The sequence below is a fragment of the Myotis lucifugus genome, unplaced genomic scaffold, assembly GCF_000147115.1.
Source record: "Myotis lucifugus unplaced genomic scaffold, Myoluc2.0 scaffold_415, whole genome shotgun sequence".
Lineage (NCBI taxonomy): Eukaryota > Metazoa > Chordata > Mammalia > Chiroptera > Vespertilionidae > Myotis > Myotis lucifugus.
In genome coordinates this window covers 860,085-869,666 of record NW_005871463.1, presented here as the reverse complement: position 1 = coordinate 869,666, position 9,582 = coordinate 860,085, and the positions used below count along the sequence as shown (strand labels likewise).

General features: G+C 54.0%; 1 long non-coding RNA gene across 1 annotated transcript; it reads right to left on the bottom strand.

The window, feature by feature from the left end:
• Positions 1-7,464: 7,464 nt before the first annotated feature.
• Positions 7,465-9,582, bottom strand: LOC111823182. The gene is made up of 3 exons (XR_002826184.1): positions 9,405-9,582; positions 8,552-8,602; positions 7,465-8,238 (listed from the first exon to the last, which is right to left on the bottom strand). It is a non-coding gene; the product is annotated as an uncharacterized LOC111823182 (long non-coding RNA).

The following is a 9,582-nucleotide window of genomic DNA, read 5'->3' as shown; positions in this document are numbered from 1 at the left end:
GGTGAGTTGTGGGGGGAAGACCACAGAGATAAAGTCTCGGTGTTGTCCTATCCCTTGTCACTGTTGGCGCTGCCTCAGTCACCTGGCTGTGAACTTGTCAGGCTTCTCCACTGCCCGGTTTCTCTTCTGTTCCCCCATCACTTGTCTGTTAGCTGTGCTTATGGTGCTCACGGGCCTGTGGTGTTGATGAAAGAAGACCCAAACCTATAGAAAACTTTTATAAGACTTCGGGCCAAATTCTTGAAGACGTGCCAGAAGCAAGATCTCAACGGAGTGAGAAAAAACTCTGGAGAATGGCAGTCTGGCAGCTCATTTTGTACATTTCATCCAAGGAGAAAGCATGAGGAGGGTCGCCGGAAACCCACTCGTGGTAGACTGACGGCAGGAGAAAGCAAAGAGGGGACATGCCTACAATTAGATAAAAGACAAAGGGAGACAGACATACTTCTTTGCTATCGGTGAGTGCGAGATGGCTAACATTTCACATCCACGGCGCGTGGAGAGGGCTGCGGGCAGCGAGAGAACACGAGGAGTTCGTGGTCTGTGCTCCGGGGCCTGTGCTCGGGTGCAGGTGGTGGCGCCCTGAGGCGTCTGGAGAAGAAAACTGACAAGTCGGAGGTGTGTTGTCTGAGGCCTGAGAACAGAGGACAGGGCTCATTAAGGTGAAGGTTAACCTTTGCTAGGGAAGCCTGAGACGAGCCTCAATACCCCATCCACTCTGCCTGCTCCCCTCCCCAGGCCCTGGCCTCCCAGAAAAGCTGGGCGAGCATCTCAGCCAGGCCTGAGGTGAACACAGGCAGGTAAGAGGCCTGCCCTCTGCACGCCATGTTGATGGAGGCGCTTCCAACGTTTCCTGGGCTCCCTAGGGGCACTAGTGCAGGCCCCGAGGCAGGGATCCGGAAAGGGCCCGCTGTGGCCTGTTGACCTGGCGACAGAGGCCTGGTCAGGCCCTGGTCAGCAACAGCCAACACTGGACAGAAGCCAGTGAACTAGAGCTGAGGGGCGAGCCTCCCTCAGGAGGAGGACACAGAAGGGGTGGGGACCAGGTGCCCCTTTCCTGGTGCTGGAACCTCACCTAGACCCTCGGAGCTTTGATCTGCCCTGAAGGAGAGGGGAAGGGGCAGGGAGAGAAACGCTCCCACAAAGGAAAAAGGCTGTGAGGACCCAGTGAGAAGACGGTCATCCACAGCCAGGAAGAGCGTTCTCACCGGAAACCATTCATCGATTCTTCAAATGTTTCTCATTCGTTTGCATTTCACCTCTGCCATCTGCTCGTGTTTGTTCTTGGCCATATTTCTCCTCCTTCCATCCACCCTTCCTTCCTCCCTTTCCTTTCTCTTTCTTTCAAATCAACCAAATGGTGGAACGACTAGGAACAACTGGTCACTATGACACACTGACCACTAGGGGGCAGACGCTCAGTGCAGGAGCTACCCCCTGGTGGTCAGTGCACTCCCTAGGTGGTTCTCAACCTTCCTAATGCCGCGACCCTTTAATACAGTTCCTCCTGTTGTGGTGACCCCTAATTTCATTGTTACAAATTGAACATAATTAAAGCATAGTGATTAATCACAAAAACAATATGTAATTATATATGTGTTTTCCGATGGTCTTAGGCGACCCCTGTGAAAGGGTCGTTCAACCCCCAAAGGGGTCGCGACCCACAGGTTGAGAACCGCTGCCTTAGGGGGAGTGTTGCTCAGCCAGAAGCGGGGCTCACGGCTGGCAAGCACAGTGGCGGTAGCCTCTCCCACCTCTGTGACCCGCTCCCAGGCCTAAGCCAGCTGTCGGACATCCCCCAAAGGCTCCTGGACTGTGAGAGGGCGCAGGCTGCGCTGAGGGACCACCACCACCCCCAAGTGCACGAATTTCGTGCACCGGGCCTCTAGTACAATATAATTAAATAAAAACACAAGAATAAACTTTCTCATACTCACAACTGTAAACCTACTTTTGCCCACCCCTGTATATACTGCATTTTCTTATCCATTCACTTGTCGACAGACACTTAGGTTATTTCCATATCTTGTTGGCCACATTCCTTAACCGCAGCTGCTGAATGTGTAAAGTGGGCGTGTTGAAAGGTTAAATGAGTCAATACACACAATGCACTGGCACTGAAGGCCTTCATAAATCTCGGATTTTGATTTTTAAATATCGACAAAGCACCTAAAGGATCGGGGGATTAATAAGACATGGTATCCACACTTCAATTGGCCAGCACCCAGTAGGGACAGGCACAGAAACAAGTAATTCCAGGACACTCACTGTGATGTACGTGATGTACGAGAGGGAGGGTCCAGGTACTGTGGGGGAGGAGAGTGACTGACTTGGTGGAGCAATTATGGAAGGCCTCACAGGAGAGGGTTTTGAAGGACGAAGAGGAGTTTGTATGGAGAGCAGCAGATCGAGGACATTCCAAGCAAAAGGAATGGCATTGAGGAAAAGCTTAGAGGTAAGAAAGAGCTTGGTGTGTTGGGGAATAGTGAGTAGGGCAAGTGTTTGAAGCTTAAAGTGTGTGGCCTGACAGATGGTGAAGGGTAGTCCAGAGGCTGAGTGATAGGTGAGAAAATACAATGAGACTATCTGACCTGTGATTTCTGGCTTACCGAGACATTTAGAGGAAATACTTTGCCACCTCCCGGCTAGAGAAAGAAATAGAAGAGTCCTAAGAATTACCCTGAAGAAGAATCTTCACTCATTCATGCCTCCCCCGTGGACACATCCGTGCCAACTCTATCCTGGGCTCCCGTGAGGGGGAAGGTATGGCATGATTTCTGGAGCGAGCGCAACCTTGCCCAAATCCAGGCTCCAGCTCTGATGTGCGGGCCCAGAGGGGTGGGCAGGACAGCTTAGAGCCAAGCGGGGGATGCGTGTCCAGACAGCCGGCCTTGTGATTTAGCTGGAGGTGGGCAGTTCCAAGCCCCACCCACCCGCCAGTCCCCCGGCTCTTCTTGGGCCATGTGCCAAGCCCTGAGCTCATGCCCCTCTGTCTTGCTATGATTGTTCCGGCTGTGTCAGCTGACTGCCCAGCTCCCTGCTGGTGACACCTGCCACCACCTCCGAATGCTTTCTGTGGCTGCCATGCATCCTGCTCGTGCCCATGAGGTCCTGACACCTCCCGCTGGGTGCCCTGAGGGAGGGCCGCCTGGGTGCCCTGAGGGAGGGCCGCCTCAGCTGTGGCTCGGGGTCTGGGGAGGGTTCAGACATGTATTCTGCCCTATTTTAACAGGAACCTATTGGCAATGGTGCTCACGCCCTGGAAAAGGCTAAGCCAAGGGAACTCCAGGCCTGGGGAAGAGGGGAAAGAATTCGAGGGCCAGGGCCATTTAAGACTCTCCTAGGCCCTGGGTCCTTCCCACTACTGAAGGCCTCATCCCATAACACTTCACAGAAATGAGTCCACCTTTTACAGTAAATAAGTAGAATTCTTTATCACGCTTGGTTGAGAAGCAGTTTACTAGTTGACAAAATAACTGTGCATGATCAATTATTAACTTATATTTTCTTTTCTTTTCCTATTTTGAAGGCCATCATTTCCCCCAGGTATCAGACATTGTAAGCTCTTGCCAACCTGAGGTGGAGGCAGGACCTGGACTGTCGTTAAAGAGCTCTGGCTCGCCCAGCCGGGTGTAGCTCAGCGGTAGGTGTCGACCTAGGAACCAAGAGGTCACAGGTTCAATTCCCGGTCAGGGCATATGCCCAGGTTGTGGGCTCGATCCCCAGTGGGGGGCCTGCAGGAGGCAGCCAATCAATGATTCTCTCTCATCATTGATGTTTCTCTCTCTCCCTCTCCCTTCCTCTCTGAAATCAATAAAAAAATATATTTTTTTTAAAAAAAGAGCTCTGGCTTGCAGTTTGAGGAAGCTGAACACAGAGAAGGTAAGTGACTTGTCCAAGGTCACACAGCGACTTTGGTGCTCTTACCCCCTTGCTGCCTCTGAGGGCTGTGGAGGTTAACAGATGGAGATACTCAGCATCAGGTACCCGCACACTAAAAGCTGCAGTGATTGTTCCCCTGAGGGGAGGAGGCACTTGGGAGATATTTGGGGGTTTTGAAGGCCAGGAGGTTTGAAGCCTTTCCTTTGGGGAAAGAGGCAAGAATCGACCTGCTCTTTTTGAGTTCTGGGCCTCAAGGGATGGCACCCATGTCTTCACAGGTGACAGGCTCTGGAGTCTGGCAGGAAAGGGTGTGGGTGGCTTGAGTCAGAGTAATTCTGTGTAATTGACCCCTGGAGTGGGAAATTGAGAAGTCCAAAGCTGGCTGCTGAGGGGAGGGGCCCAGCCAGGCAACAGGTAGGGTGTTAGGATAGAGAGGGTCTTTGGGACCACCCACAACAAACATTAATCTGGGGCTGAGGTCTCTGCCAGGCAGGCACTCTTGTTTACACACCTCCCTTGGTGGGGAGCTCATTACCTCTCAAGGATGCTCTCAGTTGTGGGGGAGGGACTGACCATGAGAAAGTTCTTATTTATGCTGAGCTGATATCTGCCTCCCTGGAGCTTCTCAGAGGCCCCCCTGGATTGCCCCTTCTTGCTTTTTTCCCTGCAGGCTTTCCAGGAGCCAGGGAACCATCCAGAACCTTTCTACCTCTCTTCTCTTTGCTCCAACCCTGACATTCAAAGCCTTCAGCCCTTGGGCCCATTCCATTCACCCTTCTAGGCTCCTGCCACAACCCCCTCCCTTCCTGGGCTGAGGCCCCGCCAGCCAGTTAGCTGGGCACTCAACACGCCAAATGGTCCTGCCTTAGGCCCTCGCCTATGAGGTCCTACCCTGTCCTTATCTCTTCTTGGCGAGGTTACAGGCCCATGAAGTATGACCTTGGCTGCGAAGCCTTGTCTAACCCCCGTGCCAGGGCCACGGTGCCCCAGGCCGCCATGGCTCTCTGCTCAGCACCTTTGGCAGAGACTCGGGACATCTGTCTTAGGCTCCTGGGCTGCTGTAACCAGTGGCCACAAACCTGGCAGCTTAGAACAACAGACATTTATTCTCTCACAGTTCTGGAGGCCGGACGCCCGAAATCAAGGTGTGGGCAGCATTGGTTTCCTCCAGAGGAGGCCTGAGGTAGACTCTCTCCAGGCCTCTCCAGCTTCCGGTGGTGACTGGCCACCTTTGGCATCCCTGGGCCTGGCGCCTCCTAATTCCAGTCCCCTCCCCGCTGGGTCTCGATGTCTGTGATCTCTCTCTCTATTTTAAAAATTTTTATTTCTATTTATTTTTAGAGAGAAAAACATCGATGGGAGAGCAAAGCATCCATAGGCTACCTCCTGCACACACCCCTTCCGCTCGGATAGAGCCGCAGCCCTGGCACACGTCCTGATTGAACCAGCAACCTTGAGGTGCACGGGCCAACGCCCAACCAACTGAGCCACACCAGCCAGGGCCTCCCTTTCCTCTTAGCAAGACACCAGTCATGGGATTCAGGGCCCACTCTAAATCCCAGATGATCTCATCTAGAGATCCTTAATTAAATAACTTCTGCAAAGACCTATTTCCAAATAAGGTCACATGCCCAATTATGAGGATTAAGACTCGGATGTATCCTCGGGGCAGAATTCAACCACTAGGCTATCCCTGCCCTCAGGCCAGGGATCAGGAATGGCCTCTCCTTCACCTCCACACGCCATAGAAAATGCTAGTTGGCAGAAAAGAGGTCTTGTTCACTCAGTGACTGGAAGGCCAAACAATGTGCCCAGAGCAGATGCCTGGGGGGCTGGGGGATGGAGTGGATGGAACGGGTGGCCCACAGGGACCATGGACCAGCTTCTCTGCCTCCCACAGCACCAGAGGAACTGGGGGAGGGGCCCCTGCCAGGCTGTCCTCCGGGCCTTCCTTGGCTGCCCCATCAGCACTCGCCCATCCTGGGTCCTGGGCCCACAGCCTCATGCTCTCCGCATCCCAGAGGGCAACTCTCCAAGGAGCTGTGCTGATGACAGCTACTCAAGGGGCCACCTCCTTACCGGGGAGCGGACGGTCAGGCAAGATGGGGGCCCTAGGTCATGGGATGGTGGGAGCTTCAATCAAGAACAAAGGGAGGCTGCGGGGCTCCTTGGAGAGAGAGGGCTCGGGATTTGGGGCCAGGTCTTGGGGGCTCACGTGACCGGCGATGCAGCTTTCTTGAACTTGCTTTCTCAACCTGGAGGCTCAGAGGAGATGATGAATATAAAGAGTGTGTGAAGACGCCGCCAGGTGCCAGCTGCTGTCGCTTTCATGGCTAGAATCCCTTTGTGTGTCTGGTGTTTTGATCTTTATAAAGCCTCTCCCTGTGTGACCAGCAGTGTCTTGTCGCTCCCTCCTCCCTGGCTGGCAAGGAGGGCTCTGGATCTCGGGGGTGGGGGTGGGAGGAAGGGGGTTGGAGAGGTGAGGGAGGCCTGACTGGACTACCCTGGGAGGGCCAGAGAGCTCATAGCTGGAGAGAAACATCATATTCACAAGGAGGCAGGGCAAGGGCAGGGGCAGGAAAGCCTGCGCAGAGAGCTCAGGAAAGGGTTTGGGGATAGGCAGAGAGAAATTGGAGAGCGGCAGACATGGGTAAGGCCTTGGCCTTGAGCACAGCTGCAATGAGGTCCATCTGCTCTCAGGTCCTTGCTTCCCTTGTGATTGGGACTCCAGACACCAGAGCCTGCCCCCTCTCCTCAACACCCACTCTCAGACCCAAGCTTCCCCCCACTTCCCACTAGCACTTTATTCACCATCCATTCATTCATTCACACCACAAACATGTCCCAGATATACCACAGCGAAGAAGAGAGACAAGGTCTGTCCAAGTGTAGAATTAAAGGAAGGGATTCTGAAGCTGAGATGCATGGATTCAATTCCTGGCTCTGCTACTTCCCAGCTCTGTGGCCACAAGCAAGTTATATAACCTTTCTGAGCCCCAATTGCCTTCATTATAAAATAGGACTCAGAATAGCACCTCCCCAGGGGGGTGGAGGATTCAATGCCTTGACACCTGTTAGGAGAGCGCCTGGCACACAGCAAACGTCCCTCGGGTTTGTGATAATTAGTCCAGTGCAGAAAATGAGCTGTAAACAAATAAGCCACTGTGGACTGTGGCTGGTGGGTTGTCAGGAGGGTCGCTCTGAAGAGGTGTTTCCTCAGGGTGACGCACAGAAGACGGAGGAAGCAGTCTTGGCGAGAAGAGAGAAAAGGCTTTCCAGGCAGAGGGACCAGCAAGTGAGAGTCCCTGAGGTGGAAAATGGCTTGGCAGGTGTCAGGAACACCAGGAGGTCGGAGGTGGCAGGTGGGTGAGTGAGGAGGAGGGTGGCATGACAGGTCAGGGCGGCCACAGGGCCACAGAAGGAGTTCGGCTGCTATTCTGGTGCGGTGGGCAGCCATACGAAGTTTTTGTTTTTCTAAGTTGTATATTTTTTATTGATTGATTTACAGAGTGAGAGTAAGGGATAATGGGGGGGGGGGGAGAGGAGAAACACCGATTTGTTGTTGCACTTGTGACGCAGTCATTGGTTGATTCTTGCATGTGTCCTGACGGGATTGCAACCTTGGTTTATCAAGACAGCGCTCTAAAGAACCAAGCTGCCCGGCCAGGGCTGTAAGTTGTATTGAAGGGAATCACACACACAGAAAAGTACACAAATCATAACTGTGCGAGATCAGACATTTTCACAAAGTGACCACACCCAGGGACCAGCACGGAGGTCAAAGCCGGGACATGAGCCGCACCCCAGAGCTCCCACAGGCCCCTTCCAGTCGCCACCCACGGGTAATGCCCATCCTGACTGGTAACAGTAATGAGTAGTTTTGCCTGTTTTTTTGAACTTCCTGTCAACAGAATTATGCAATGTGTGTTTTTGTGTCTGGCTTCTTTAGCTCAACATGACAAGCGAAATTCATCCACCTTGTTGTGGGCCGCGGTAGTCTTGTTTCCCCATCGCCGCGTGGTATGCCATGTGACTATGCTACAATGCATTTCACACCTGCCTGTTGCTAGGCCCTGTCTTTGGTGCACGTGTGCACGCTTTTCTGTTCATTGAAGTGTTTTTTAAACCTGAACTTGACAAGATCTCCCTTCACGCTCAGCCTGGGAGGCTGACCCCAGAGCCAGACCAGCTTCAACTTCCCCTCTTTGCTACTGCAGAGGAAGCCCGCATCAGTGTGTCCTTTTAGGTGAGGATGGCGTGTCTAACACCACTCCTTCCCAAACCGGGAACACGATCGTTCCTCAGCCAGGTGTCCTTGTGTGGAAAATGGGCTCAGTCATACCCAACTGCATGTGACTGTGAAGAGTAAGTTAATGAGCAATGGCAGAGAAAGCCCATGACCCAGTGCCCAGCCTCTCCCTCTAAACTTTGCAGCGGTTCTCAACCTGTGGGTCGCGACCCCTTTGGCGGTCGAAGGACCCTTTCACAGGGGTCGCCTAAGACCATCCTGCATATCAGATATTTACATTACGATTCATAACAGTAGCAACATCACAGTTACGAAGTAGCAACGAAAATAATTTTATGGTTGGGTCACAACATGAGGAACTGCATTTAAAGGGCCAGAAGGTTGAGAACCACTGCGGGCCTAAAGGGTATAATTACTCACTTTCTCTTCCTCTTCCAGGTCCAGAAAATGAACGGAAAACAAGGGCGCCCCCTATGGGTGAGAGTGGAACTGCATTAATGGCTCCCCTGGGCAAGGCCTTTTAGATCAAGGAAGCCCCTCCCCACAAAGCCAGCACAGACCCAGCTCTCCGGAGAGGGCAGCCCCAGAGGCCTGGAGGGTTCATGGTCCAGGACCACTGCTACCTCTGCACGGGCGCTCCTCTCCTGCGGTCCTCACCCCGCTTCCCCACCCCACCCCAAGTCCTCAGGAGGCCTCCTCAGGTGCCCACCAAGCCCGCTCTCCTGGTTACTGTGCCCATGGCAGGTGGCACCGTCCCACGCAGAGCCTAGCCCCTCTTCAAGTGTGCGTGCCTCCCCATCAGACTGCGAGGGCGGGTGGGAGCTGTTCCCGGGAGATGGAGGATCGCCCACACCTGGCACCGCGCGGTCCGCGGGGGCGTCATAAATGCCTCCTGAATGATTCATTCACTCCTTCGGGAGAGGAAGCATGACCCCTAAGTGGTTAAGAGGAAGAGCTTCGAAGTCACACAGGCCTGGGTTCTAGTCTTGGTTCTGACCTTTGGCTCTGGGACCTTGGTGTTTCCTCGTGTAAAAAAACGGAGCGGATTAAGTGAGACGATGTTGGCCTGCAGTAACAGCCCAGTCAAGGTGGGAGAAGATAAGTGTCCATTCAGAGGAGGGGTCTGGGGCGGGGAGTGCGCAGTGTCAGGATGCTTTACAGAAAAAGACACTGAGGCCCAGAAAGGGAACAGGATAACCCGGGTGCGGCGGCTGGGGCTACTGCGCCCAGTGCTCGGCCTGCCTCTCGGTGCCCCTGGCGAGCACATGCCCACCTCGTCCCCGGGCCTGGGAGTGATGGCTGGGCTGGGCCTCCGGGAGACCCCGCCCGGGACTCCGAGGCGCGCTTGGGGATCTTCGGCTCCGGCCCCGGAAGCGCCGCGCAGCTCCCCGGAGCAGGAGGAGCGCTCGGGGTTGTCGCTTTAAATTAAAGAGGGAGCGGGCGGGCGGGAG